Source organism: Chiloscyllium punctatum, chromosome 20 (assembly GCF_047496795.1).
Source record: "Chiloscyllium punctatum isolate Juve2018m chromosome 20, sChiPun1.3, whole genome shotgun sequence".
NCBI classification, from domain to species: domain Eukaryota; kingdom Metazoa; phylum Chordata; class Chondrichthyes; order Orectolobiformes; family Hemiscylliidae; genus Chiloscyllium; species Chiloscyllium punctatum.
The window spans coordinates 16,003,989-16,028,554 of record NC_092758.1 but is presented as its reverse complement, the minus strand read 5'-3'; the positions used below and the strand labels follow the sequence as shown (position 1 = coordinate 16,028,554).

The window sequence follows — 24,566 nt, the reverse complement described above, 5'->3', positions numbered from 1 at the left end:
AGCAACTGCTACCCCCGCCTCAGCAATTACAGCTTCCTCCCCTCAGCAAAAACTGTTACTCTCTTCAACAATTGTTACTCAGCCACAATTTCCTCTCCCTTTGCAACAACTGTTGCTCCCTTCAGCAGCAGTTACTCCCCCTCAGCAACAATTGTTCCTCCTGGAGTTACATGAAGGCATTAGAATGGGGCCACACCAGGTTAGCAAATGTTGGGAAGCATTGTGTTAAGTGCAGGGAATGGGAGGGTTTTCTGAAGGCATTTCCTTTCTTCAGGTAAAAGGTGTGTGCGAGAGATTAACAGCTAGTGTCTAAGTGTAGGAATTGGTGAATGTTCACCAGTACTGAGCAAAGATTTTCAAAATTAATTTATTTAAAACAGTTTTCTTCTTCAGCATGTTTCCTGCCTTATGAGGAAGGAAGTAGGCAAGACATTGATACAAGTGCAGAATGTCATGGTGGGAAATCTTGGAAATAGCGATCACAGGGTTGTAATTTTTACATTAATTGTGGAGATTAGGGAAGATTCTAGAATAAACATATATAATTGGGTGCAGGTAACTTTCACTGAATTAAAGCGGGGTCTCATCTGGCTAAATTGGAGCCAAAGATTGATTGACAGAAATTTAAATGAATGGCAGATGGCCTTCAAAGAGTTTGTTCAGATATAATCAAGCTACATTTACACAAGTGGGAAAGTTCATTGAATTGAATTTATTGTCATGTGTACCGAGGCACAGTGAAAAGCTTTGTCTTGTGAGCAATACAGCAAGATCACAGAGTTAAGTCGCATAGATAAGTAAATAATAAGTAAACAGCGGCAAAAACAAAAACACAGGTTCAGGCAAATGTTAAGAGTTTGCGAGTCCATTCAGTATTCTAACAACAGTAGGGTAGAAACTGTTTCAAAAGTGGCTGGTGAGTGTGTTCAGGCTTCTGTACCTTATCTCCAATGGTCAAGATTGTAGAAAAACATTGCCAGGGTGGGATGGATCTTTGAGAATGCTGGCGGCCTTTCCTTGACAGTGGGCTTGGTAGATGGATTCTATAAATGGGAGGTTGGTCTTTGTGATTGTCCGGGCCGAGTTCACCACTCTCTGTAACCGTCTGCAATCTTGCATGGTACAGTTGCCATACTAGGCAGTGATAAATCCAGACAGAATGCTCTTGATGGCGCACCTATAAAAGTTGGCAAAGCTATTCACCGTCATTCCAAATTTCTTCAGCTGCCTGAGGAAGAAGAGATGTTGTTGAGTCTTTGTAACCAGCGCATCCACATGATGAGTCCAAGAAAGCTTGTTATGGATGACCACTCCCAGGAGCTTGTCACTCTCCACTCGTTCCACATCTGTGCTGTTAATGTGTAGGGGGGCATGAGTAATATCCTGCTGAAAGTCAATAATGAGTTCCTTGGTTTTGCCGGCATTGAGAGCTAGGTTGTTCTCAGTGCACTATTTTTCCAGGTCTTCCACCTCCAGTCTGAAGGTGGAAATTAACAGAGCTCCTTGGAAGAATAAATTAATTTGGAAAGACTTTACTCAGTCCTGGTGAACATTCACCAATTCCTATACCTTGACTCTAGCTGTTAATCTCTCATACACATCTTTTACATGAAGAAAGGACTTGCATTCACATACAGCCTTTCACAACCTCAGTACATCACATTGGACAGTGTGCAAAAACCATAAAAATCTGGATGTGCAAAAATGATTTGATGGAGAAGGCCGTCTTCACTACCAGCTAAGCTATATCTTGGTACTTGACTGAATACCCTGGTGATTAGGTAAGTTGTTTGTTCAGGAAACTGTCCGACAAATCCCACCATCTCCATCTTGTGCAGGGCCTTAACAATATTTTAGTGGTCCATTGGACTTGTAATCAAAAACATGTTTCCTGCATGAAGATTTCTTCGAGTGTCATGGTACAACTGAGTGGAGTGTTCCATGACAACTCGGTCTGACCCATCCTAGACAACACTAAGGACAGACAGAACCTCAGCACATAGTTAAACTGTTGGTGTTTGTGAGGTAAGAGTCTACTCACAGCTTAATGCAGCCAGTCACAAAGATGGACATCAGGAGAAGAGTGATGTTGACAAATGAAGAAATGGTCCATCTTTGATCTCCAGATAAAGCAGAAGAGGGCTTTCTGGTCACCATGATTCAAGAATGAAGCATGGATGACCACGTAGAGCAATACAACAGCTTAATGACTAGCTTCTTACCTGCATTACAAAGGTAATATCACTTCCATGTACCCAGTTTCAATGCTAGATGGCTTTACCCTGCTTCCAGGTTTTGGCACATATCCTAGCCTTTCCAAACAATATCCTAAGCACCTTCAATTAACTTGACCAGACATACAGCCCAGATCTCAAAAAAACTGGCCCTCATTCTGGAAACAATTCAATGTAGTCACAGACACTCATATGTCTACAAAGAGAGAGCAGATCTGATCTGAAGGCAGTAACAAACTTAGGCACACCCATTGGGAACCCACCTCACCTGCTGAGTTACTTCTTATTATAAGAATATGTCGCTATATATTTCAGTACCTTTTATTCATTCATGGGATGTGGGGATCCCTGGCTTGACCAATACTTATTGCCCTTAATGCCCTTGAGAAGCTGTAGTGAGCTACCTTCTTGAAATGCCATTTGATGGAGGTACATCCACAATGCCCTGAGACAGGATTTTGACCCAGCGACACTGAAGGAATGGCAATAATTTCCCAAACCAGGATGGTGAATGGCTTGGAGAAAAATTTGCAGGTGATGGTGTTCCTTTGTCCTTTTAGATGGAAGTGGTCTGGGTTTTGAATGATATTGTCGAAGGAGCCTTGGTAAATTTCTACAGTGTATCTTGTGGATGGTGTACACTGTTGCTACAGAGTGTTTTTGGTGGAGACAGTGAATATTTGCAGATGTGTGGTGGAAATCATGTGTCAATTTTGTCCTTGATGTTGGCAAACTTCTTGGGTGTTCCAGGAATCTTTTATGAGGACATGGGTTTAAAGTAAGAGGGGAAGAATTTAAATGGGACCTGAGGGATATTTTTTCACACAGAGTGTGGTACATATGGAATGAACTGCCAAAGGAAGTGGTAGGTGCAGTTACACTTACAATATTTAAAAGATATTTGGACAGGTATATGAATAAGAAATGTTTAAAGGAATATGTGCCAGGCACAGGCAAAAGGAATTAGTTCACTTTGAGAAACTTGGTCAGCATGGACAAGTTGGACTGAAGAGTCTGTTTTTGTGCTGTATAACTCTATAAATACACTCTGTGAATTCTTCCTCGTTGTTACCTTTGCTAATTTGATTTTCCCAATCTATATGAAGATTAAAGTCACCAATTAATATAATGTCTTTTTTACATGTCTCATGATTTATTCTCTGTCTGACAGAATGGCTACTCATTTCCTTGTCATTTCTTACCTCCATCCATATGGATTCTACATCATCTGATCCAAGATTAGTTCTTCATTTCATACTATTTACACCCACACTAACAAAGCTACCCCACCACCTTTCCCTCCCTGTCCTTTAAAAAAAACACACACCTGTAAATATTTAATTCCCAGCTTTGACCACCTTGTAGCCATGTTTCTAATGGTTATATGATGATGTCCATTAATGTCTACTTGTGTTATTAATTCATTCCTTTTGTTCTGAATTGCATATGTTTTTAAATAAAGAGCCATTAAGTTGGATGTTTAACCTTTTTTTCTTTGTTTGACCCAATTTGCTGCTTTTCTTTTGCTTCTGTATTCTGTGCCTTCCTGTCCCACTCTGATTATCATGGTCAAAATAGTCCTACAATGCTACCATACCCTCTTGCTTCTTAAGCCCACATAGCTCCCACCCAAACCACCCCCTCCTTTACTTGTTTTAAAACCCTCTCTAAAGCCCCAGTTATTTGATTTGTCAGGTCACCATCCATTCCACCAAAGCAGCTTCATCTACTTTAATATTGGTGCCAGTACCCCATGAACTAAATGCTTTCTACTCACACCAATATTTAAGCTATGCATATAATTGCTTAACTTTATTTAGAATCAGCCATTTTGTCAGTGGTTCAGGTAGTAGTGCTGAGATTATTGATACCTTCGAGATTTTGCTTTTTAGTCTAGCTCCTGATGTTCAAAGTCTCTCACAAGAACCTCATTTCCTGTCCTATTAATGTCATTAGTATCAATGTGTTCACTGAAAACTGGCTTCCTCCCCATCCCAGTCTATGTTCCCCTTCATCTCTGAGGAAATGTCCTTAACACAAGGTGGGGGACACAACCTTCAGGACTCACATTCATAGCTGCAGAGAACAGTATCTACCTCATAATTATACAGTTACCTACCACTGCTATATTCCTACTTCCTTGCCCCACTTAAATGGTTCCCTGCACCACAATGCAATGGTCAGATCATTTATCCTCCCTGCAGTCTCTATTCTCATCCACCCAGCTTAAAAGAACTTTGTTACTGTTAGACAACTGCAGTCATAGAGGTCCCTCAAGGGCTGCCATTGCGTCTCCATAACTGTATCACCTACTATTGCAGCTGCTCATCTAGATCACAGACCAAGTTTGAATTACCCAATTAAGAGGTGTGACCGATACTTGGAGCCAAGCATCCAGATAACCCTTTCCTCCCTGATACAGTGCAATGTCTGAAGCTTGATTGCCAGCTCCACAACATTGATCCAAACTTGCTCAAGCTGCAAACACTTGCCACAGCTGTGTTCACTGGGGATCATGTTGGTGTCCGGTAGCTCCCACATGCTGTAGCTGCAACACATCATTTGGCCTGACATCTGTATTGTATTTAAGTTATGAATTAAATGGTTCTATTTTACTGCTCTGTAGACTTTAGGAATCCCCAGTCTGAGCACTCTATTGGATTGTTTCCCTTTTTTTACATAATAGTATCAATCTAATTCTGAATCTCTTGATTATTTTCTCTTAGGTTCATAAACAGATGTATGACTAAAGTACTCTAAATGGTGATGGGACAAAAATAACTAACCTGGGAGGCAAGGAGGGACTGATCTGTAATTAATCTGTTTCAAATTCCTTTCAAAGGTTAAACAATCTCTAAAAAAGAGCTGCAGAATCAAAAAGTGTGGAGTCAGTTTTTAAGGCAGTTGGTAGAACACAGACTCTGTAATGTGTTTTCACCCTCATTACCATTGGAAGTTTTATATTGATTGGATCCCTACATGTAGCAAAAATCTGTGGGTTGTGGGCTACATGAACTATTTGTTATATTGCATCTTGACTCACAATTGCTTTTATCTTCTCATGAATTAACATCTTGTTTTACAATGCAGGTTTATCTGGGAATCCGTCTCTTATTGGCCCTTGTTTTATTCAGCAGTTATTGAGGGTGCTGGAAAAGCACAGCAGGCCAGGCAGCATCTGCCGAGCAGGAAAATTGACATTTTGCTACAGTATGGAAGACTGACATGTGGAGGAATTTCTTCTCTCAAATTGTTGAGTATCTTTTGGAACTCTTTGCCAGAGAGAACTGTGGTAGCTGAATCTTTGTACATATGTAAGACTGGGATAGATTCTTGATCAATAGGGAAACCAAAAGGCATGGGGGAAAAGCAGGAAAGTGGACATGAGGAGTGTTGGTTGATCCAGTTGGATCCTTCTGAATGGTGGAACAGGTTCGATGGGCTGAACTGCCGATTTCTGAATCCAATTTTTAATGGTTTTATGTGATGAAGTCAGAGGCTAGGAAACAGAGTTTGTGATGGGGACCAAGGATTTGACTTCAGTCTTTCCAGTATTTAGTTAGAGGAGTTTTCAGTACATCAACTTCGAGCTGCTGGACAAGCTATCTGATGATTTACCAACAGTGGAAGAGTCGAGAGGAGTGGTGGTGAGGTGTTTTCAGTAAACACATGGGGATTGATGTTCCAATGGGGTGAAATGACATTGGGTCAAAAGCAGCTGAGGATTCACATGCTGCTGTTCATTGATGTTGCGCTCCATTACATACATAATGATCGCTTTCGATTTTCTGCAGATTGTGAACGGAAAGTAACAAGAGAGGTACTGATCTTAAAACCTCCTCATGGTGCGGTTGAAGGATTTAAATTAATTACTGGCACCAATAAATCTGAAACAGTTGAAGCTTTAAGATTCTTTGACAGACTTTAACTTCCTGTAAATGTAGCCAACATTTCCCTCTGTCAAAGTAAATGACATAATATTAGTGTAGTGTGTGGGAATATGACTTCACATTGTTAAATTATTGGAGCTGTTCACAGTTGCAATTAATTTTGCTCCATGCTGTTATCAGTGACAAGATATTTCTTGTAAATAACTTGAAACGTGGTTTCCCACTATCTTGTTTGATTCACAAACTGATTACATATTTTTAAAAAACCATAAGCAAATGTGCAGACAATCAAGAGTCAGGAATGTCGAGCAACATAGAGTCAGACAGCACGGAAGCTGACGATTTGGTCCAACTCATCCCTGCTGACCAGACATCACAATCTGACCTAGTCCCATTTGCTAACATTTGGCCCATATCTCTCTAAACCTTTTGTACTCATACACCCATACAGATGCCTTTTAAATGTTTTCATTGTACTAGCCTTGACCATTTCTCTGGCAGCTCATTCCACACACGCACCACCATCTGTGTGAAAATGTTGCCCCACAGGTCCTTTTTAAATCTTTCCCCTCCAATTTTAAATCTACGCTGTCTAATTTTGTACTCCCCCACAGTAGGAAAAAGATTTTGGCTATTCACCCTAACCTTGTCCCATATGATTTAATAAACCGCTATAAGGTCACTCCTCAGCCTCCAACACTCAAGGGAAAACAGCCCCAGCCTATTCAGCTTCTCCCTATAACTCAAACCCTCCAGTCCTGACAACCTTGTAAATATTTTCTGCACCCTCTCATGCTTAACATCCTTCTATAGAAGGGCAACCGAAATTATATGCAGAATTCTAAAAGTGACCTCACGAATGTCCTGTACAGCTGCAATAATACGTACCAACTGCTGTACTCAGTGTTCTGATCAATGAAGGCATGCAAGCCAAATGCCTTCTAAACCACCCTGTCAATTGTAACTCCACTTTCAAGAAAGTATATACCTGCACCCCTAGATCTTTTTGTTCAGTAACACTCCCTAGGGTCCGACTTTTAACTGCATAAGTCTTGCCCTGGTTTGTCTTATCAAAATGCAACACCGTGGGCGGCACGGTGGCACAGTGGTTAGCACTGCTGCCTCACAGCGCCAGAGACCCGGGTTCAATTCCCGCCTCAGGCGACTGACTGTGTGGAGTTTGCACATTCTCCCCGTGTCTGCGTGGGTTTCCTCCAGGTGCTCCGGTTTCCTCCCACAATCACAAAGATGTGCAGGTCAGGTGAATTGGCCATGCTAAATTGCCCGTAGTGTTAGGTAATGGTAGATGTAGGGGTATGGGTGGGTTGCGCTTCGGCGGGGCAGTGTGGACTTGTTGGGCCGAAGGGCCTGTTTCCACACTGTAAGTAATCTAATCTAATCTACATTTGTCTAAATCTGCCACTCCTCAGCCCATTGACCCATCTGATCAAGGTCCCATTGGACGCTGAAATAATCTTCTTCAAGCTTGCTAACCATGCCTTCGTATTCATTGATTTGATTTGATTTGATTTATTGTGGTCAAATGTACTTAAATACTGTGAAAAGTTTTGTTTTGTGAGCAGTAGAGGCAGATCATAGCAAACAAGTATTTACAGACCATAGGGTCCTTCGATGCTATGAGGCATACAAGGTAATGGCTGCACCCGAGGTTCAGAAAGCAAGACAGTGATTTTTATAGACTTAGGTTTAAATGTGCAGAATGGTTATAAGAAATGTGAAAATAAGATCTGTTGTAGGGAGCTCACAGAGAGTCACCCGGTGTTGGAACCATCCTGAATTCAAATCATTTATATAAATGATAAAAAGCAGTGGAACCAGCACCAATCCTCATGGCACACTGCTAATCACAGGCCTTCAGTCTGAAAAGCAATCTTTTACCATGCAGACAACATCTACACTCTGCATTCATCAATCGTCTTTGACACTTCTTCAAAAAACTCAATCAAGTTAGTGAGACACAATTTCCCATGCACAAAGCCATGCACAAAGATCATTCTGCTATAATGCATATTTTGTTAACACGAATTTGCTATAATACAATTAAAGAACTGAGAACACTGTTTCTAAAGTGCTAAGTTTTAAAGCATGTATTGGTTATAATGTGATTCCAGCCCAATTAGTTTAAATGGTGCTGCTGCGACACAATTTTCTTATAACACTGGATTGCGTGAGAATGGAACTATCGCATTATAGCAGAACTGACGGTATCCCAAACAGTACTTGTCTTTCCAAATGTATGTAAATCCTATCCCTCAAAATCCCCTTCAATAACTTACCTACCACTGACAAAAAAGTTCACCAGTCTATTGTTCCCTGGCTTTTCCTTATCACTTTTCTTAAATAATGGCACCACATTAGCCAACTTCTAGTCTTCCGGCACCTCACTTGTGGCTGTCACAACAAACAACTCGGCAAGGAACCCAGAAATCTCTTCCCTAGATTCCCACAAATTTCTGAGAGTCACCTGATCAGGCCCCAGGGATTTATCTACTTTATGTGTTTTAAGACTTCCAGCACCCCGTCTTCTGTAATATGTTTCAAGATATCACTATTTATTTCACCAAGTTCCCTAGCTTCCACGTTCTTCTCCACAGTAAATACTAATACAAAATATTTGTTTAGCATCTCACCATCTCCTGTGGTTTCACACATAGACTTGTTGATGCGAATAGGGCCCTATTCTCTCCGTAGTTACTTTTTTGCCCACGATGAGAGAATGGGGAAGAGCTGAACGTTGAAAATCATTTTACTGGTTGATGCTGTGGGCCATTCAGAACCCATTTAGAATAAGGAGTGTCACTGTAAATACTACAGCCCCGGGGGGGGCGGTGGTGGGGGTGGGGGGGGAGGAAGGGGGAGGCGGTGGGAAGGGGATTGTGTCTCATCTCAGTGTCAAAAGCTAATCATGGCATAGCTTCCAGCCTTGGGCACTTATCTCATGGGTCAGACAACTGGGAATTAAAAGTGCAAACACCCGTCAGTCCTGTCTGCAGGTGCTGTTCCTAACTTCTATCTGTAACAAAGAGAGGCTGTATCCTTGGTTTGTCCTCTGAGGGTGTTTCTGGGGCATTTGAGGATGTGCCTGTGGGGTATCCTGGGGGTTTGAGAATGTGTCTGTGAGGTATCTGAGAGGGTTTGGGGATGTATCTGTGAGGTATCTGGGTGAGGTATCTGGGTGGTTTGAGGATATGACTGTGGGGTATCTGAGGGGGTTTGAGGATGCTTCTGTTGGGTATCTGGGGTGGTTTGAGGATGTGTCTGTGGTGGTATCTGGGGGGTTTGAGGATGTGTCTGGGGGGGCTATCTGGGGGGGTTTGAGGATGTTTGCGGGGCTATCTGGGGGAGTTTGAGGATGTGTCTGTGGGGTATCTAGGGGGTTTGAGGATGTGTCTGTGGTGGTATCTTGGGGGTTTGAGGATGTGCCTGTGGGGTATCTGGGGGTTTGAGGATGTGCCTGTGGGGTATCCTGGGGGTTTGAGAATGTGTCTGTGGGGTATCTGAGGGGGTTTGGGGATGTATCTGTGAGGTATCTGGGTGGTTTGAGGATGTGTCGGGGGGCTATCTGGGGGGGTTTGAGGATGAATCTGGGGGGCTATCTAGAGGGGTTTGAGAATGTGTCTGTGGGGTATCTGTGGGTTTGAGGATGTGTCTGTGGGGTATCTGGGGGGGTTTGAGGATGTGTCTGTGGTGGTATCTGGGGGGTTTGAGGATGTGTCTGGGGGGGCTATCTGGGGGGGGTTTGAGGATGTTTGGGGAGCTATCTGGGGGGGGTTGAGGATGTGTCTGTGGGGTATCTAGGGGGTTTGAGGATGTGCCTGTGGGTTATCTGGGGGTTTGAGGATGCGTCTATGGGGTATCTGGGGGGTTTGAGGATGCGTCTGTGGCGGAATCTGAGGGGTTTGAGAATGTGTCTGTGGGGTATCTGGGGGTTTGAGGATGTGTCTGGGGGGCCATCTGGGAGGATTTGAAGATGTGTCTATGGGGTATGTGGAGGATTTGAGGATGTGTCTGTGGGGTATCTGGGGAGTTTGAGGATGTTTCTGCCAGATATCTCGGTGGGGGGGGGGGTTGAGCATGTGTCTGGGGGGGGGTATCTGGGGGGGGTTGAGGATGCGTCTGTGGGGGTATCCGATGGGTTTATCTATGTGTTTGTGGGGTATCTCAGGGCTTTGAGGATGTGTCTGGGGGGTTTGAGGGTGTCTCTGTGGGGGATCTGGGGTTTAAGGATGTGTCTGTGAAGTGATGGGTTTGAGGATATGTCTGTGGGAGATCTGGGGAGTTTGAGGATGTGCCTGTATGGGATCTGGGGGTTTGAGGATGAGTCTGTGGGCTATCTGGGGAGTTTGAGGGTGTCTCTGTGGTTTCTGGAGTTTGAGTATGTGTCGATGGGATGTCTGTAGGGTTTGAGAATGGGTCTGTAGATGATCTGGTAGGTTTGATGATGTGTTTGTGGAGGTATCTGGAGGTTTGGAAGATGTGACTCTAAGGCTGACTGACTGGGTGGGTTATGGAATAAGAGCTGACAGGGGAACAGCTTTGACAGATGTCTCCAATGAGCCAACAGCAGCCTGGCATGGTTCCCCAGACACCCTAATATTCAAGAGGCTGCCACTTGGAAAATGGTGAAAATATCATTGACATCAAGTGAAAAATCCAAGGGATTTCATTATTTTCTAACATTTGGCTGAAGGGGTTGGGGTGCAGGATCATAAGAAAGTTTGAGGTTGACAGGAGGGTAGACTCAGTGTGTCATTTAGATGTTCAAAGTTAAAAATCACACAACATCAGGTTATAGTCCAACAGGTTTAATTGGAAGTACACTAGCTTTCAGAGCGACGCTCCTTCATCAGGTAAACTTCCAGCTCAGTTACTGTCTCCTTGACTTGTCCGACCTGCCTATCTTCTTTTCCACCTATCCACTCCACCCTCTCCTCCCTGACCTGTCACCTTCATCCCCTCCCCCACTCACCCATTGTACTCTATGCTACTCTCTCCCCACCCCCACCCTCCTCTAGCTTATCTCTCCATGCTTCAGGCTCACTGCCTTTATTCCTGATGAAGGGCTTTTGCCCGAAACGTTGATTTCGCTGCTCGTTGGATGCTGCCTGAACTGCTGTGCTCTTCCAGCAACACTAACCCAGTATTTGGTTTTCAGCATCTTCAGTCATTGTTTTTACCCCGTGAATGAGAGGTGACCAAGTTTATAGAGGAGTGGATGCTAGATGGTGAAGAGTGAGGAAAGTGGGGTTAGAAGGGGATGAAGAGGTAGGGAAGGGGATAAATGGACAACATGAGAAAGGGCAAAAGAAGAAGGGGGAGAAGTGTTCCCCTTCCCCATCTATTCTGAGACCACACATTGACTCTGCTCTTCAAATGCAGTCACAATTTCCATAGGTGACCCTGAACTGTAGGGTTTCCCAGTGTGCTGAAACGTGGATGCAGACTCGATGGAGACCAGTTGTAATATAAAGCAATATACAGAAAGCACTGATTGAAAAAAACCCCAATGACTGTTGAATATTGCACCAAATAAATTGCACTCAATTAGCTCAGGTTTTCTGAATAGCAGTGTTTTTTTGACCACTCCTTCGCTGTTCATTCACCAACTGAAACGTCAATATAGATTCCACCCCATAATGAAACACGCCCGAAATCTGTTCAATATTAAAATGTTCAGAAACTCTGAACCAAACAGACGGAGCTTGTGTCCACAAGGTCAGGAATATTCTTAATGTTAGAACACCCGTTCCCCCAAACTATATCTGTTATTTGCTTTTCATTCATAAAAGTATGTGCAGTTTTTGCTATTTTGTTCAAGAGAAATGCTAATAATTGCTATATAAACACAACCCAGGAACCCAGATTGGTTCTGGCTAGGGTGCATTTTCTCCAAACTAATGTCTAATGGAGCCAAACAAGGAGTTGCCTCTCCTGACACGGCAGAACACAAGGAACATTCAAATTATGGAAATGAAATGGGTATTTCATGCTGCTCCAGATTGGCCACATCTTCAGCCAATTAACATTCCTTTAAGGGTTTACGGCCCACTGCTGGACCCTGACTTCAGCGTCACCTCATAAAAAACACAAACATCAATTCAGGCAACCCATTACCGTCATTCTAATCGCATTAAAGCAACATCCCCATGAGTAACTGCATCACTCTTAAGACAAAACAGATGAAGAAGGTGGGGGAATCGAGCAGTCTTTGTGTGAACCGGTTCTGCTGCAGACCCATTGATTGCACTGTTGTCATATTTACTCAAACCCAGGCCATTCCGTTTATGTACCCGGTGCTGTACTGCTGATGGGGTCTGATAAAGTGCCCTGCCTGCTACTATCTGAGAGCCGTGGTCCTGTCACTGCTCACACAGAGGAAGGGAAGTCCTGTTAGAGCAGATTTAATAATGTGTGTGGGTCAACAGGTCACAGCCTAATGGCTTCCATCTTTCTTTTGTCACTGGCTCCTAAACTATTTGGGGAAAGCAAGAAGATTCTGGATACTGCAGCATGGGCATTGACAAACTGCAGCCGAATTTCTTGGTCCACCTACGCCCCCCCCCCCCCCCCCCCCCCCCCAGTGGGGCAACAATCTCCTTTTGTATTTCGGGGTGAAATTCGCTCCTTTTGTAGATATGAAGAAACTGTCTCCTCTCTGCCTTCCTTATGTAGCCCCTGACCAACAATCCTAATCCTAACCCAGATCAGAGTGGTGCTGGAAAAGCACAGTAGGTCCGGCAGCATTTGGGGAGCAGGAAGGGCTTTTGCCCGAAACGTCGATTTTCCTGCTCCCCGGATGCTGCCTGACCTGTTGTGTTTTTTCAGCACCACTCTAATCTAGACTCTGATCTCCAGCATCTGCAGTCCTTACTTTTGCCTAATCCTAACCCACACTCGGAGTCGAAACTCAGGGCATTGTCCGAGTGAAATTGGTATATAGGCTTTTGAGGCTGTTCAGATATTAGTTGGTGCTCAGGACCTGGGGGGAGGGAGGGGTGTTCCCAAGTCATACAGCACAGAAACAGACCCTTCAATCCTACTCATCCATGCTCACCAAGACTCCCAAATTAAAATAGTCTCATTTGCCTGCATTTGGCTCATATCCCTGTAAACCTGTCCTATTCATGTACCTGTCCAAATGTCTTTTAAATGTTGTAACTGTATCTACAGCTACCACTTCCTTTAGCAGGATGAACCACCCTCTGTGTGAAAAAGCTGCCCCTTGGGTCCCTTTTAAATCCTTCCTGTCACCTTAAAAATATGCCCCCTAATTTTGAACTCGCTATCCTCGAGAAAAGACCCTTGGCTTTCACCTTATCTAGACCTGACATGATCTTACAAACCTCTACAGACCCCTCAACACCCCACACTCTGGTGAAAAAAGTCTCAGCCTATCCAGAAACAAAACCAGAAGTTGCTAGAAAAGCTCAGCAGACCTGGCACCATCTGTGAAGAGAAATCAGAGTTAACTTTTCGGGTCCGGTGTCCTTTTCCCAGAACAGTCTCCGTAGTTTCTCAGTATCTACAAAAGGAGTGAATTTCACCCTGAAATACAAAAGCAGATTGTTGGCCCATTGGGGTATGTGGATGGACCAAGACATTTGTCTTTTTAGTTTTTACCCAGCCTATCAGCCTCTCCTTGTTCCCAGGACACGAAGAAGGGGGTGACATCTAGACCAAGTGTGGGAAAGATGTTTAGGCCCAGTGCATGGGGTATATGCCAAGACCCACTGCAGGGTGGGCTGGGGTTAAGGTGGTTTTCATTGATCAGTCATGTGGAAATTCCAATGGATTTGGTGCCACCTTCTGGTAGACACAGAGAACTGTTCAGCCTTTATAATGGAACAAGTCAGGGTCTACCTGGAGAGCAATCTAGGAGAAAGTGAGGACTGCAGATGCTGGAGATGAGAGTCGAGAGTGTATTGCTGGAAAAACACAGCAGATCAAGCAGCATCCGAGGATCAAGAGAATCGATGTTTCGGGCAAAAGCCCTTCATCATCACCAAAAGCCCTGATTAAAGGTTTTTGCCCGAAACATTGATTCTCCTGCACCTTGGATGCTGCCTGACCTGCTGTGCTTCTCCAGCACCACACTGGACAGCAATCCAGTTAATCTCAATTCCTCCTGCATTTTTTTCCTAATATTTATCTAATCCTCTCATTAATCTTACTATTGATCCTGATTCCAAATAAAAGGAAGGGGATAAAAGGAAGAGAGAGGCATGCAAAGTATCACCAGGAGGTAAACTGATGGGGCAAATGACTGAGATTTCTGCTGGGTCCAATTTTCTGCAAAAAGCGACTGAAAAGAAGTGGCTGAAAAGGTAGTGGTTATATTTATTATTGGGTGTTTTTAATAGCAAATCTGCTCTTCAAATAGCAATGTCCAATTCCTCACTGACTTATTGTCTCAATTCTCCTGTTTTATAATGGATGCTGTGTACACTGCTATAAGGATAATAAAATGTATCTGTGTTAATCGTTCACTTCATGCAATTTTGTTATTTGTACTTGACTTCTGAAACTGTACCTGGTCTCTGACTGTTTATGTCACTTCATCTCCTCACTTTGTTCTGACCTCTAGTCTGCGAATTTTTAATAGTCTGCCTTCCATTATTTTTAAACAAATGCTTCCTTCCTTCACTTTAGAACATAAGAACGAGGAGCAGGAGTCAGCAGTTCAGCCCCTCGAGCTAGTTTTAGAACCCGTCATGACAGCCTTTGTTCGTGTGATGGTTTTTAATGGCTACTACTTTGAAAGTGGAAGCAAGTTACAGGAAACGTCACATGAATACGGTGTGTACAGGCACCAGAGCGCTGCTTCCCACAGGAATCAGACAATTTTGACCTCAGTAGAGACCAGGAACACATTTTATTGTCTTTTGTTCGAATCCAGGTATTTACTAAAAAAAAAGCCATAAAATTCAAGGATTTGGCATGTTATGTCTCACAGTCAATATGAAAAGGTCACCTTTAAAAGACATGTTTATAATATCATTGTAATGTCACAACATGTGATCTGAGGATATAAAGATTTCAGACTCCATCTAACTTAGGATCTCTTGAAGCAAGACACATGAGGAGCATGCTTTCCTGCTTTAAGCACATAATACGAGCCCAGATACTTCTTTATCAGGTAATGTAATAATTGTACATAATAGCCAGCTGTGATTAATGACTAGCCTGTTCAATGCTACACAATCCACCTCTGGTCTCTTCTATTATGAGAGATCAAAAAAAGCATTGCCACATCAGATAAAGTACCAAACTGGAGGGAAACCAGGGTTAGCAGCAACAGCTGTCAATAGGTATATCCAACACTCTTACCTGTAGTCAACGAAGTGCAACAAGACAACAAATCTATAATAGAACAGTTTGTCATAACTACTGAAAAGCATCTGGCATCAAGGGACTTTTTTTGTTTTTATTCATTAGTGGGACATAGGCATTTCTGGCTGGACCAGCATTTATTGCTTCTTTCTATTTTCCCTTGAGAAGGTGGTGCTGAACTGTCTTCTTGAACCACTGCAGGCCATGTTCTGTAGGTAAACCTACAATCCCCTTATAGAAATAAGACACTAGACTTTAAGGTCTGGACATTTTCTTACCTTTTGATTCTTTTTATTCTTTTTATTAAGTCTGGTTTTGTAACCAAGGTGGCATTGGATTTGTAACATTTTCTCTATCCTCATGTATTCCTATACTTATAGAGTCATAGATGTGTACAGCATGGAAACAGACCCTTTGGTCCAACCCGTCCATGCTGACCAGATATGCCAACCTAACCTAGTCCCACATGCCAGCATCCAATACATGTACCACCCTCTGTGTGAAAAGTTTGTCCCTTAGGTCTCTTTTATACCTTTCCCCTCTCACCCTAAACCTATGCCTTCTAGTTCTGGACTCCCCGACCCCAGGGAAAAGACTTAGTCTCTTTATACTATTCATGCCCCTCATAATTTTGTAAATCTCTATAAGGTCACCCCTCAGCCTCCGCATCTTTCCGATAGGTAGGAGGCCAGAGTTGCATGTAATATTCCAACAGTGGACTAACTAATGTACTGTACAGCCGCAACATGACCTCCCAACTCCTGTACTCAATACTCTGACCAATAAAAGAAAGCATTCCAAACGCCTTCTTCACTATCCTATCTATCTGTGACTCCACTTTCAAGGAGCTATGAACCTGCACTCCAAGGTCTCTTTGTTCAGCAACACTCCCTAGGACCTTACCATTAAGTGTATAAATCCTGCTAAGATTTGCTTTCCCAACATGCAGCACCTCGCATTTATCTGAATTAAACTCCACCTGGCACTTCTCAGCCCATTGGCCCATTTGGTCAAGATCCTGTTGTAATCTGAGGTAACTGTCCACTACACCTCCAATTTTGGTGTCATCTGCAAACTTACTAACTGTACCTCTTATGCTCGCATCCAAATCATTTATGTAAATGACAAAAAAGTAGAGGACCCAGCACTGATCCTTGTGGTACTCCACTGGTCACAGGCCTCCAGTCTGAAAAACAACCCTCCACCACCACCCTCTGTCTTCTACCTTTGAGCCAGTTCTGTATCCAAATGGCTAGTTCACCCTGTAATCCGTGAGATTTAATCTTGCTAATCAGTCTCCCACGGGGAACCTTGTCGAACGCCTTACTGAAATCCATGTAGATCACATCTACCACTCTGCCCTCATCAATCCTCTTTGTTACTTCTTCAAAAAACTCAATCAAGTTTGTGAGACATGATTTCCCATGCACAAAGCCATGTTGACTATCCTTAATCAATCCTCGCCTTTCCAAATACATATACTTCCTGTCCCTCAGAATTCCCTCCAACAACTTGTCCACCACTGACGTCAGGCTCACTGGTCTATAGTTCCCTTGAGTACATGTGACAATAAATTCTAATTCTCATGCTTTTAAGGGAGAGAGTTCCAGCATTCTGATATAGCCACACTGTAGAAAGAGTGATATATTTCCAAATCAGGATGCTGAGTGACTTGGAAAGATGCATTCGCATCTACCTGCTGTCCTTGTCCTTCCAGATGCTAGTTGTCATGAGTTTAGAAATTGCTGTCTAATGACACTTGGTGAATTTCTGCAATGCATTGCAGAAATAGTGGAGGGAGTAAATGGTTGTGGATGTGGTGTCAATCAAGTGGGCAGCTTTGTCTTGGATGGTGTAAAGCTTCTTGACTCTTGTTGGAGCTGCACCCATTCAGCCAAGTGGGGAGTACTACTGACTCATTTCTTGTAGAAGGTGGAGAGTTTCAGTGAGTCAGAGAAGTGTTACTTACTGCAGTATTCCTATTCTTTTACTTGTGCTTTTAACCATTGTATTTATGTGACTAATCCAGTTCAGTTTCTGGACACAGATAACCCCCAGAATGTTAATTGGACATGCCTTTGCAGGAAATCTGATTCCAAAGGCTGAGCCAGACCCCAGACCCAGAACAAAACACTGTGACCAACAAGGCAGTTGGTCTTCACAACACTGGCAGCAAGATAAGCCAAAACCACATCAGAGTTCAAAGTCAACCAAGCGAAAGGTAAATTTCATAAGATGATCAAGCTTTCCATATTGTTAACCTCACACAGCATGGCGGTGATACAAGGCAATCAGAAACTTTTACAGCCATTTATATCATATGCGCTGATGGGATACCTTAGATTAGATTAGATTAGATTAGAGTGTGGAAAGAGGCCCTTCGGCCCAACAAGTCCACACCGACCCGCCGAAGCGCAACCCACCCAGACCCATGCCCCTACATTTACCCCTTACCTAACACTACGGGCAATGTAGCATGGCCAATTCACCTGACCTGCACATCTTTTGGACTGTGGGAGGAAACCGGAGCACCCGGAGGAAACCCACGCAGACACGGGGAGAACATGCAAACTCCACACAGTCAGTCGCCTGAGGAGGGAATTGAACCCGAGTCTCAGGTGCTGTGAGGCAGCAGTGCTAACCACTGTGCCACACTGCCGCCCGAAAAGCTAAAGTTGACAAAGCAGTTAGTGCCAATAAAAACCACCACAAATCCTGAAGGACGTGTACCTCAGCAAGCAGTGCTCCATGGTTACCACCTACAAGGGTCCATCTCAGAGCATAAAACAGATTCCATGGATTGGCAGAATCATACAAGAGCACCACTGTGCAAACTCACCCTGCCTCCCAATGTCTTCTCTCTGGTAAATACCAACAATTACAACAATGGCAAAACTGGCAGCATGTATAGTCACAAACTCATCAGATTTAAACCACACCCACTGATCTCACACACAGTAAGTGAATCAGTCAGTGATTGCCAAGGATATCAAATAGGAGTGAGATACAAGCTAGGTAGCAGGATGATTATGTCAGACACAATGACCAGCTAAACCAAACAGAGCAGCATATTCCTTCTGGTCTACTCAGTATTGTTCTAAACTGCAAAACTAAAAATGTTCCCAAAGTTATCTGCTACACTCTGACCAGAACCAATGTGAACAGCTGTAATCAGCAAGTGCTTCGAAGTGAGCAACTAGAGTAGTTGTAAAAGTCCATTTACCTAGGGATGGCCTGACAGTAATGGAATACTTGAGAACATTTGTTCATTTCGGTTGTTTAGAAATGAACTTAGTATATTTTTGCTTTCCATTTATTGTGGGACGTGGGTGTCACTGGCTGGGTCAGTCTTTATTGTCCGTTCCTAGTTGCCCTTGAGAAGATGGTGGTGACCTGCCTTCTTGACCCACTGTTATCTACACATTATGGGTAGACACACAATGCCATTAGGGAGGGAATTCCAGGACTTTGACCCAGTGAAGGTAAGACGATATATTTCCAAGTCAAGATGGTGAATGGCATAGGTTGTCAGAGCATGTAGTCATGAGGAACAAAAACAGAAAGTGCTTGAGAATCTCAACAGGTCTGGCAGTATCTGCAGCAAGAAAGCAGAGAGTTAATGTTTTGAGTACTGAAGAAGAGTCACCAGAGTTGAATTTTTAAGAACAAAGAACAAAGAACATTTACAGCCCAGGAACAGGCTCTTTGGCCCTCCAAGCCTGAGCCGATCCAAATGTACTGTCTAGACCTGTCAGTCAATTCCTAAGCATCTGTTTCCCTCCGCTCCCCACCTACTCATGCATCTGTCCAGACGCATCTTAAATGAATATACCATGCCTGCCTCTACCACCTTTGCTGGCAACGTGTTCCAGACACTCTCTGTGTGAAGTACTTGCCGCGTGTAACCCCTTAAACTTTCCACCTCTCACCTTGAAAGCATGACCTCTCATTATTGAATCCTTCACCCTGGGAAAAAGCTTGTCTCTATCCACCTTGTCTATACCCTCATGATTTTGTAAATCTCAATCAGGTCCCCCCCAATCTCCTTTTTTCTATCTAATGAAAACAAACCTAACCTACTCAATCTCTTTTCATAGCTAGCACCTTCCATACCAGGTAACATCCTTGTAAACCTTCTCTGTACCCTCTCCAAAGCGTCCACATTCTTTTGGTAATGTGGCGACCGGATCTGTACACAGTATTCTAAATGCGGCCGAACCAATGTCTTGTACAATTTTAACATGACTTGTCAGCTCTTATACTCAATACCCCGTCTAATGAAGGCAAGCAAACTATATGCCTTCTTGACCACTCTATCAACCTGTGCAGCAACCTTCAGGTAAAATGGACCTGCACTCCCAGATCTCTCTGCCCATCAACTTTTCCCAAGGCTCTTCCACTCATTCTATAATTTGCTCTGGAACTAGTCTTGCCTAAATGCATCACCTCACATTTGTCCGGATTGAAATCCATCTGCCACTTTTCTGCCCAACTCTCCAGTCTATCTATATTCTCCTGTATTCTTTGACAGTCCCCTCTGCTACTCCACCAATTTCGTGTCATCTGCAAACTTGCTGATCATACCAACAGTGCCCTCTTCCAGATCATTTATGTATATTACAAACAACAGTGGCCCCAACACTGACCCCTGTGGAACACCACCGGTCACCTTTCTCCATTTCAAGAAACTCCCTTCAACTACTACTCTCTGTCTCTCTCTCCTGATGCTCAACCAGTTCTTTATCCACCTAGCTAGAACATCCTGCACACCATGTGACTTCACCTTCTCCATTAGTCTACCACAGGGAACCTTATCAAAAGCCTTACTAAAGTCCATGTATATGACATCAACAGCCCTTCCTTCATCTATCAACTTGGTCACTTCCTCAAAGAATTCTATTAAGTTGGTAAGGCACGATCTCCTCCACACAAAACCATGTTGCCTATCACTGATAAGCCATTCTTTTCTAAATATAAATAGATCCTATCCCTCAGTGCCCTCTCCAGCAACTTTCCCACCACCGATGTCAGTCTCATTTGTCTATAGTTATCCGGAATATCCCTACTACCCTTCTTGTACAGGGGGACAACATGAGCAACCTTCCAGTCCTCCAGCACCTCATCTGTATTTAAAGATGCCACAAACATATCTCTCAGGGCCCCAGCTATTTCCTCTCTCACCTCCCTCAGCAACCTGGGATAGATCCCATCTGGTCATGGCTATTTGTCCACCATAATAACCTCTCGCCTAACCAACACATCTTCCCTACTTATGTCAATGTGATCCAGACTAATCAAACTTCTATCTCTAATCTCAAGATTCATCATGTTCCTCTCCTCAGAGAACACTAATGCAAAGTAATCATTCAGAATCTCACCCATTTTCTCTGGTTCAACACACAGCCTTCCTTCCTTATCCTTTAGTGGACTAATCCTTTCTCTAGTTACCCGCTTGCTTCTTATATAAGAATAAAATGCTTTGGGATTCTCCTTAATTCTGCTTGCTAAAGCTATTTCATGACCCCTTTGGCTCGCTTGATTCCTTGTTTAAGACTTGTCCTACTTTTCTGATATTCCTCCAGGGCCCATTCTGTTCTTAGCTGCCTAGACCTTATGTACTCTTCCCTTTTCCTCTTGGCTAGTCATACAATTTCTCCTGTCATCCACGGTTCACGAATCTTGCCCTTCCTATCTTTTGCCTTCAATGGGGCATGCCTGTCCTGCACTATCTTTAACCTATCTTTGAAAGCCTCCCACATCTCAAATGTGGACTTCCCTTCAAATAGCTGTGTCCAATCAAAATTTCCGAGCTCCTGCCTAATTTTGATATAATTGGCCTTGGCCATGTTTAGTACTTTCCCCTTAGGACCACCCTCATCTTTATCTACGAGTATTCTAAAACTTACAGAATTGTGGTCACTGTTCCCAAAGAAATCCCCCACCGCACCTTCTACCACCTGTCCTGGCTCGTTCCCCAGTACCAGGTCCAATATGGCCCCTTGCCTCATCGGACTATTGGCATACTGCTCTAGAAAACTCTCCTGGACGCTTCTTACAAATTCTATTCCATCCAGACCACTGACGCTAAGTGTATCCCAGTTAATGTTGAGAAAATTAAAATCTCCCATCACCACTACCCTATTGCCTCTACATCTTTCCATAATCTGTTTACCTATTTGTTCTTCTACCTCACGCTCACTGTTGGGAGGCCTGTAATACAGCCCCAACGATGTAACTGTACCCTTCTTATTTCTCAGCTCCACCCATAATGCCTCACTACCCAAAACCTCCATAGTGTCCTCCTTTAGCACAGCCTTGATATCATCCCTGACCAGCAATGCAACTCCACCCCCCTTTTACTTCCCTCCCTGTCCTGTCTGAAGCGTCTATACCCTGGAACATTTAGTTGCCAATCATCATGCCTTTCCTTCAACCAAGTCTCTGTAATTGCAATAACGTCATACTCCCAGGCACCAATCTAAGCCCTATGTTCATCTGCCTTACACACTATACTCCTTGCATTAAAGCACATGCATTTTAATTCTGTTTTTTCTCCAGGGGTGCTGTCAGACCTGGTGAGTTTCTCCAGAGCCTTCTGTTTTACTATTTTTATCGACAGAATTCATATTTCTTTGATCGATTTTAGGTAGTTATGAGACTTTGGATGTTACCTGCACAAAACAACTTATGCCAGTCAATGGAGCCTGATCAAGTGCTGGTGATTCTCAGCAGGAGAGACAAATGGAGTTAATGCTTCAAGTCCAATATAATTATTCTTTGGAATGCCATGAGTGTAATTTTCTTTTGAGAGTACTTATATTTATGTTGTGTTTCTTTCCTTATGTCTTAAAGTTTAGTAACATTAAAGGTTATTTTAGTTTATGAATCATAGTATCCCTACTTTGTGGAAACAGGCTATTTGACCCAACAAGTCCACACCAACTCTCCAAAGACCATCCCACCCAAACTCACGCCCCACTCCCACTCTATCCCCGTAATCCTACATTCTCCATGGTTAATCCAAATAACCTATACATCCCTGGACATTATGCACAATTTAGCATAGCCAATCCACCTAATCTGCACATCTTTGGACTGTGGAAAGAAACTGGAGTACCCAAAGTAAACCCACGCTGACACAACGAGAATTTGCAAACTCCCCCACACAGATAGTCACCAGAAGCTGGAAATGAACCCAGGTTCCCTGACGATGCGGCAGCAGTGCTAACTACTGAGCCATTTAGGCAAGCAGAGCATGGCAATGTAAGTTTCTTCCAGCTCTGAGGTCTTCGACTGTGTAATCGTCCTAACTGAAGTAGCCAAGTATGAAAAGAGCTGCTTATGACTAGGTACAACTAGATGCACAGCAAATGTTTGGGTTGTTGGTGAGTGAGAAAATTCAGTGCAGTGAAGGGAGAGATGCCATTCTGTCAGTTTACAGAAGAAGATTGGCTGAGAGAGGAAGGGTGAGTCCAGGGCTTCGGAGAGAGGGGCACAGACAGTTCAAGTTACCGGGGATCATGTTTTTAGAGGGCCCAAGATCATTGGCTAAGTAAATTTCAACCTGTATGACCAGTATCAAAAGCAGCCAATCAGATGCAAAGACAATCCCAATTAACCTGTTAGTTAATTACATACTAACAATAAGAAATTGGTTTCTTGGCCAATGATTGCTGTCAACTATAAAAATGGTCCCACTGGTTCAGCAGTACAGCTTGGGTACAAGCAATTTTCGAAGAGCAATCATGATAGGTAATTCATTAGCTATCAAATAGGTAAGTATTTCAAGGGGCATCGACATGACTCTTGGGTGTTGTATTATCCTCATTGGATACCAGGATCTAGGGTGTCAGAGCACCCTGGGGAGGAGGATCAATAGCCAACATTCACCAGATGGTACAACAGATTGTTAGAAAGACAATTGTGGTTGTATGTAAAACATTTCGTGAGCAAGGTAGAAAATTAGCAAGCAAAAGTAATCTATGGATTACTCCCAATGTTTTGTGCAAGTGAAAACAGAAAAAGGAGCTAAAAGTAGAGGAATGTGTGTATGGAAATTTATACAGGAGGGAGAGCTTTACATTCTTTGGGTGTCAGGATTGGCTTTGAGGGAGATGAAACCTGTACAGGCCATATGTGTTGTACCTAAATAGAGATGAGACTGAGTTTCTTGTAAGTGGTTTCCTAGAGCCCAGGTCAGCAGATGTATGGGAACCAAGAAATAAAGAGCATTATCACAACACTGGGAGAAATACAGAGTGCTAGAATAAGAAACAGTAAGTTAACTGGTGAGGTCAGAAAAAGGGAGAATTAGACTTACTGTGCATGCATGTACGTGAAGAAAATGTGGTAAGTAAGAATTATAAGGTTGTGAAGTGAAAGCACAATGATGTAGCTATAACAGAGAGGCTCAATGAGGGGCAGGGATCGATGTTAAACATTCTTATGTTCAAGGAAGTTAGAAAATGGAGATAAGTGTGAGGAATAATGGTACTGATTAAAGAAAACACTGCATTCCTTCTACCTTTTTCTCTGCACTTCTCATTTTCTCTCTCTTTCCCTCTCAGGTCGGCTATCCCAGATGTCCAACTTCCTGTTAGTAGATTCTTCCAGTTACCCGCAGAGTCGTAGCGTCGTACAGCGTAGAAATAGATTCTTTGATCTAACCAGTCCATGTTGACTATGTTCCCAAACTAAACTAGTCCCACCCGCTTTTGCTTCGCCCATATCCCTCCATTCCTTTCCTATACATGAACTTATCTGAATGTCTTTTAAATGTTGTAACTTTACCCACATCCATCAGTTTCTCTGGCAGATAATTCCACACACAAACTACTCTGTGTAAAAAATCTGTCCCTCATGTCCTTTTTAAATCTTCTGCCTCTCACCTCAAAAATATACCTTTTAGTTTTGAACTCCTCCACCCTCGAGAATAGACCCTTGTCATTCACCTTATCTGTGGCCCTTAGGATTTTATAAATCGCAATAAGGTCACCCCTCAACCTCCTAAGCTCCAACGATAAAAGCACCCAGACTTTCCAGTGTATTCTTGTGTCTCAAACCCTCCATTCTCGGCAACATCCATGTAAAT

General features: G+C 43.2%; 1 long non-coding RNA gene across 2 annotated transcripts in view; it reads left to right on the top strand.

Annotated features, from left to right (window-relative positions):
• LOC140491923 (uncharacterized) overlaps window positions 1-24,566 on the top strand; it is a 146,807-nt gene that overhangs the window by 106,554 nt on the left and 15,687 nt on the right. For both annotated transcript variants that reach the window (XR_011963451.1, XR_011963450.1), the window contains one exon: window positions 17,560-17,696. This is a non-coding gene — a long non-coding RNA (uncharacterized lncRNA). The remainder of the gene's footprint in view (window positions 1-17,559; window positions 17,697-24,566) is intronic.